General features: G+C 30.5%; 1 protein-coding gene across 1 annotated transcript in view; it reads left to right on the top strand.

Moving 5' to 3' along the window:
• Positions 1 to 7500, top strand: part of LOC106472131 (putative GPI-anchored protein pfl2) — a 53585-nt gene that overhangs the window by 17702 nt on the left and 28383 nt on the right. The window contains exon 2 of the mRNA XM_013932760.2: positions 4677 to 4831. The gene's annotated coding sequence lies outside the window, so the exon portion shown is untranslated. The remainder of the gene's footprint in view (positions 1 to 4676; positions 4832 to 7500) is intronic.

The following is a 7500-nucleotide window of genomic DNA, read 5'->3' as shown; positions in this document are numbered from 1 at the left end:
GTCCGTCCTCGCCAACTATAGTTCCAATCTCTGTGTCTGCTATCCTCAGTTCCCGCCGGCCGTAATCGCTGTCTTTCTTTCTTTCTTTCTTTCTGCCTCCTTCGTTTCCACTACATCTCTGCCTCGTCTGTCTCCACTACTGCTTCGACTCCCGTCTGTCTCTCTCACTGTCTAGCGCACTTATATACGATAATACTGCCTGTTCTAGAAACTTCTAAGACTCTCAACACATGCTACCAGCGTCACTTGACTTCTGCTGTCGTAACACACTAGCGAATCTTCTAGAATACTCGTTACGTGACCCCCACTGTCGTAACAATATTTTTTGGAATTTTAGTCAGAATGTTCCTGAAGAAGAAGAAGAGTCTACTTTTGAAAAGCACTTGTAAGATCCAAGGATTTTAATGATGGCAAACTAGAAGCTTAATGCACCAAACATGTTACCTTCAAGGGAGAATCTTTGCAAAGGATTGAAACAGAGCATCAGTTTGAAGTAGCTAAGAAGCTAGCCTCATGGAGGGGCATAGTAAGCTGCTAAATATATTGTAGATTAAATGATCTTGGATAAAGATGGCTTTCATGGGCCACAGAATGGGAACAAGAACTATATGAGGGATCAAGGAAAAGCCATAGATAACAACACAAGTTGTATCTTTTGCAAAGGATTCAACTCATAAGGTGGATCATCTATTCTGTTCCCTTCAGCCATCTCAGCATGGAGGAAAGAATTAACTTAAGAATTTCCATTACTTTCCTTGATGATTTAATTGCCCAGGACAGGTTAATTAGGTTTAAGGAAACAAAAAATCAAACAAATGGGTATATAATGAACAACATCAGATGGTGGAAAAACAACACTACAAGAAATTGTCACTGTGCTGGCCGTATTTTTTCTACTTATTATAACTGTTATGTTCTCAGATACACTGATAAGTATCAGTTAAGTTTAGTAATTGTAATGACTGGAAATATGCAGAATATGTTTTGCACAGCTAAACTTCATTTCATACTTTACTGAGTTGAAGAAAAGAAACAGGATATAATGTAAAACAAAATGTACACAGGTATATTTATTTGTAAAATGAAGAAAACTGTGCAACTTTGATATCACTACCCTCTAAACAGAGAGTGTTTTATTTCAGAGAAAGATCTGAATAAGATTGCCCCCCTCCCCCTCCCCAGTGGCACAGTGTTAAGTCTACAGACAGATTTTGGGTTTTGATACTTGTGATGAACACAGCACAGATAGCTCATTATGTAGCTTTGTTCTTAAATACAAACAAACACCTAAACTGAATAAGACTGAGAGAACTTACCACTATGTACTTATTACAGTAGAGTAATTTCTCCCAGAATGCATTAGCTACCCATACCACTTAGCCATCCTATAAGTTAAAATATGGAATACACAACCTCAAGGTATTCCTGAGGGTAATAAGTTAACATAGGGAAGACATAACCTCCAGGTATTCCTGAGGATCATAAGTTAAAATAGGGGAGACATAACCACCAGGTATTTCTGAAGGTCATAAGTTAAAATAGGGAAGACATAACCTCCAGGTATTCCTGATGGTTATAAGTCAAAATATGGAAGACACAACCTCCAGGTATTTCTTATGGTTATAAGTCAAAATATGGAAGACACAACCTCCAGGTATTCCTGAGGGTCTACATGACTCATGTCACCAGAGAACACACTAGTAAAGGTCTACAGAATCATCCAGCAACATGCTCTTTTGGTAATTTCAATAACACCAAAAAGGAATAACCTATAAGCATGTGTGATTAGCATGAAAATAAGGTTGCAATATACAGAGTTGGTTCGATGCACGAATATAGAGGCACCAAACACGACTAATAAAAATTTTGAAATTTTAAGTGAACTCAAACTTTTCACCTTTCTGACCTAAAATAAAAATTTAACAAACATGATATATTTTTTTGAAATACCTTATATACTGTATAAGAAACTTAGGTCTCAACCATGGGTCCACTGAGAGCCATGAATAAAGACATTGATCTGGTTTTCTTTACAGGTCACACTTATCAAATTGTTTGGTAAAAATATCAACATTACACATCTACAAATATTTCATACGTCAAGCACTTTTCATAATATAATCATACTGATTGAGAACTCATTCAATCATATTTTTATCAAAAATTATTAACTGTCATCAAATTTAGTCACTTACTAAAGTAATGAGACTGAGTTTTTTAAATGTTATTCAAAAGTGTGGTCTGATTATGATCACTTTCAGAGTGCACAAAAGAATTATTCATTACTGTAAAAAGAAAAGTTTCTATGCGAGTAGAAAATAAGTCTGAGGTAAATACTGATGATAGGTTACTCAAAACAGAAAGGGTTTTCATAAAGGCAAACAATACTCCTTAGAAAACAGTTTTGTTAACTAATACAGTTTATAAACACTAAATAGAAAACACTGTATGTGACACTGCATATAACTTGCATTAAAAGTTATATATTTAAGTTCTAAAAAAAAAATTGATGAAGCTGTGCTTAAATGTTAATGTTGCACTTTTCATACATCTTGTTTTTTAAATGCTGAAAACAGTTTTATGATTATTATAACCTCAAATGGTATATTACATTGCAAACTAGCATTATGAACTTAGTCACACTTAATGTTTGTTACATGCTTTGGACATGTAAAGTGATACAGTAAATTATGTTTTGATACATAACCACTGCAGTATAAACATGAGCATTTTTATCACTTCCAGTGGAAACATAGTAAAAGTTAATATGAAATATACATACTTGCCTGACCGTTAAAAATAAGCTCTCACAAACTCTTATTATTAAAGTTTGATTGGACAAGAATATCTAAGTTAGGGTATCTTAACTGTAGTTGGGTAATTGCTCTGCATTATGTTGCACAATGAATACAGATAAAAATTAAGTCACCTGGTATTCAGCTACTGCATTCTCTTTTCTTCGTTAATCTAAATACATATATGCATACATAATTAAAGCAAATAGCCCTCCAGAAAAGTACAAAGAGCCATCATTATATTTTAAGCAGTAAAGTGCATCTCTATTCTCTATATCTAAGTTTTTGTATTTATGAAATAATAATATCAAACTCTAGTTCATTTATCACATTTTTGAACAATTGCCATTTTTCAGATGTTTTATTCTATTCTTCATTTATAGTACAATATAATATTTGCATTTGTAAATTTGTGTATAAAATCAATTTTATATAAAATTGTAAAATAAGTTTTTCTTTTTTTCATTAAAGATTTTAATCTGGCTGATATTAAATCAGATTTTTTAACATATCTCTAGTAAGGCCTTTTTTAAAAAATATTAATTCTTAAAGCAAAATTTTAAATGTCATAACAGTATAAATGTAGTTCAGATTCAATACATACTAATTTGTGTAATTAGAGGCCACTTATTGTTTAGCTTAATCACAAAAGGATTAGTGAAAATGAATTAATGAATTAAAGGTACTTGAACAAATGTTATTAATATTAGTATGTATAGGTTAATTGTTCATTAAAATTATGAACTTGTGTTATAGAAATACTAGGCTTAATTAATTTTTCAGAATCAAGAAAGATGTTTGTGTAGAATTTTAAACTATACACATTGTAATATTTTGCATTACAATAAATCTCCTATTGCCAACAAAATATGATTAAGATATAACCAAAATGGTTTTGTTATGATGAAATATATGCATAATATATAACTAGCATACATAGTTAATATATTCTTTATATAAGATTTATATTCATCTCTCTGCACAAGTATTTAAGTTTACAGCTTACTAAAATGTTTTAAGAAAGAGTTTTTAACAAGGTTTTTTTTCTTAAAATTTTTTGTTGATGGTTGTAATACCTCAGATACAGTTCTTTTCAAAGGGTCCCTGCTTGCTTAGTAGTAGATGCTTGGGTTGAGACACTATTTTTGACAACAGTGTAGTCCATAGGCTAGATGGTTCTATAAATAACCTAAGTTGTTGTACTGTAGGTGAATCTCTTACTGGTAACCACATACAAGCTACAAATGTATAGACTAGTGTCAGCATTTGAGCTTAGATCTTTTTTTTTGTTCTTGACAGCGGAGAAACTGAAACATGCGTGAAGAAGTTTCTTTAGTGTGACGTTGGACATATGTTCTGGACTTGGAATGTCATTAGTTTGATTAGATAGAAACTAAAGTAAGAAATAGCTGTATGTAACTGTGTGTTATACAACACAGACAAATATTCAGATTAATCTGAAAATAGTGGTTCTGAGGTCCTTTTTTGTGCTTCTATGTGTCATTTTCATATTAATGAACAACTTGCAAGTATGACTGTATACAATTTTGAGATGAAACAAAGTGTATGGAAACCTAAATAACACAAAAGCAATAATATATTACTGTGTTTGAATTAATGTGCTGCAAATCATCTCATGGTTTTGATTGAATTTAAAAATTTAAAGTTATAGCAGTCATGCGGAAACTTAGAAGTTTGATTTCTCATGCAACATTACAAGTCCAAGAATTTAACTCCTCTTGGTAACTATGTATGTATTACATCTTGTCTCCATCCCAGAAGTGAAAATCTCAAATCAGATATTGTCTATACTCATGTTTAATTGGTACGAACGTGAAATGAAACGAGCTGTTCCTTCTAAACATACTAATTTGCCCCCAGGAGAGAAAGAAGCAAAGAAAACCATCAAGAGATTGTCTTTTAGAGAGCCAGAAGCTGAAGTAGTTCATCACTCCGGAGAAAGAAAGTTAAAAGAACCTAAACAACTTCATTCTCAAATTCATTCAAGTGGAAGTTTGGAAAACTTGAAATTGGAGGTAAAGTCAATATGTGAAACCTATTGTACATTTTCTATATGTTGATTTTTTCTCAGTTTACACATTTAGGTTTGTTTATGATTGTTTTGCATGCACAATATAAATGTGCTTTTGTTGTTATCATACAGTTACAGGCCTTTGGTGTTTTGTGTTAGTTTTACATATTATCCAAAACATTTGTCACAGTAAATGACATTTGATTAATATACACATATCAGGATTACTTCATGTACAAAAGTTATAGATTTTCTAGATATAGCAAGATGAAATTCATGTTGATACTACTTTTACATAACTACAGCATAAAGGTACATGTAGTTTATAGGTTGTATAATTTTGTCAAAACAGCATCTGAAATTTTAACTATGGTGACTAAAATATTCTTGTCAATAAGTAGCATATAACAGTGATAATTCGTTTTTCATTGTAGGTTGGCTTGATTTGGATGCTGTTAAGTGAAAAACTACACAATAGGCTATCTGTGCTCTGTCACCACAGTTATATAAACCTGAATTTTAGCATTGTAAAACTGCAGACTTACCACTGAAGTGGCTTTTCATGTAGAAATGTTCAATTATAATTTCATTACATAATGTCTTTTTAATATTTTAGCTAGAAACTCTTATAACTTTGACTGGAAATTAATCAGAACTGCCTAACCAATTATTATGCTGCTATTTAAGTGTAAATGGCTTTAAGGAATAACATAATTATTATTTAGTTAAGTGATTTTGATGTAAACTGGTTAAACAGAGTTTCAAAGTCACGTGTACGTTAATATTTTTACTTTTACATCCAAAGAACATAAGCTAAAATTATTTCATTAACCCATTTGTAATATTGTTATGACCTTTAACAACAATTTATATTGTCAGATGTAGTTTATTTCTCATTGTAAGTAAATTTACTGCAATTTTTGGATTTCTTTTCCTTTCAGAAGCATAATTTATTCTCTATAAAAGAAATAATTGCATTTTATAATGCATTTAGCAATTGAAATTGGTTTTTAGATTTTATTTTCTGCTTGTTAGGCTTTGAGTTTAGTAGGATGTACTTGTAGAATGATTCATGTGGGCACATTTCCAGCCCTGTTAATTTTCCTTAAGTAGTAATGACAGAAGTTTAAAGCTATCTAACAGTGCGTTACTATATGATTGTCTTGCTTGGTTACTCAGTATGACTAACCAATGTGATATCATGAACTCTATTGGCATGAAATTTACAAGTCTGATGTTGTACAACAAATAGTCAATTACAATTAATATTCATCTCACCTAAACAAAATGTGACTGTATATCAACTGCATCATTATGCTTAGACTAACTTCATTAGAATTCCTACATTAATTTACTCAAGATCACAGGATTCACAATGATCAGCAATATGTCCATCCATACCTTTGAATATTTGAAACTTTCATTCAAAAAAAACAAAGAGTAAAGTTAATAGGTTAAGTGATATACTGACCAATCAGTTTTAGACTTATTGGAAGAAGTTGCTTGCTGTTATATTACATAATAGATTACAGAAATGGATTTTAAGAAGAATATTTGTTTTTTGTCATTTATTAAAAAAAAAGCTTTCTAGATGTATTTGTATAAGTGCATTTGCTACGTGTATTGTGTATAGGTTTTTGCTATAATTAAGCTAAGTCACTTAAACTTGATTCTTAATTGGATGCTTTGTGTGGGTGTGTTTTTTATAATTGATTGCTTATATTTTATCCATACCTATTTTGTTTCAAAATGTTTTACAAGCAGTTGTTAAAACTAAAGAATTTCAAACTTGCCAAAATAATTTTTTTTTTTTTATTTTAACAGTTATATCTAGTAATTCATCTAAGATTATGATTCTGAAGAAAATAAATATAAAAAAAGAGAAAATAAGATAATATTTTGAAAAGAACACATTTATTTTTCATTTTTTCTTGAACAACATGACATCATAGCAAAAATAAAAACATTTAGATAAATGTATAGCAATCAGCACATGATTGAAGATATTAAGAAAAAAAAACCTTTACATTCCAAACATATATATGCAATATAAAAGTAATCTAAACTAATTATGGCTCTCCAAGTAATAATGGTTAATACTATAAGTTAGAACTGTAAAATATTAAATTACAGTGTTGCTTGTATTTGATGACTTAAACTGATGATAATTACGTAGCAAATTGTACTGAAATTTTGTTGAGCTGAAGTGAACAAATCAATGGGAATGTGAAAAAAATCTGCTGTTGATATGATTATTATTTAATCACATTTGTTAGGCCTATTGGTTATAAATGCTTTGTCAGTTTTTGGCTTTTAAATCATAACTTTAAAACAGTCTACCACTGCTTTTGAGCAGGTATTCTTATATTATAGAATAGATAATACATGTATACTTTACAGTTGAATAACTCCATCTAAAACTTATCTGAGATTCCAGAATGGAATTATGTCATAAAATCTGTTATGTCACACAAAAGCAAGCAACTTTCCCATAAAGTGTACTAAAGTAACATTTCTATAATTATTATCATTTTTGCTAATGGTCATCTTGCCTTGAATATTATGTTTTGATGGTGTACCTTTTCCATAATTTGATCTGTTTTGTTAACGGTGTTCAAATCTTCATTGTGAAATGTGTCAAAGAATATACCACAGAGTATAGGAGAGAGAGAT

This window comes from Limulus polyphemus, unplaced genomic scaffold, assembly GCF_000517525.1.
Source record: "Limulus polyphemus unplaced genomic scaffold, Limulus_polyphemus-2.1.2 Scaffold118, whole genome shotgun sequence".
NCBI classification, from domain to species: Eukaryota; Metazoa; Arthropoda; class Merostomata; order Xiphosura; family Limulidae; genus Limulus; species Limulus polyphemus.
This window is presented reverse-complemented; position numbering and strand designations above follow the sequence as displayed.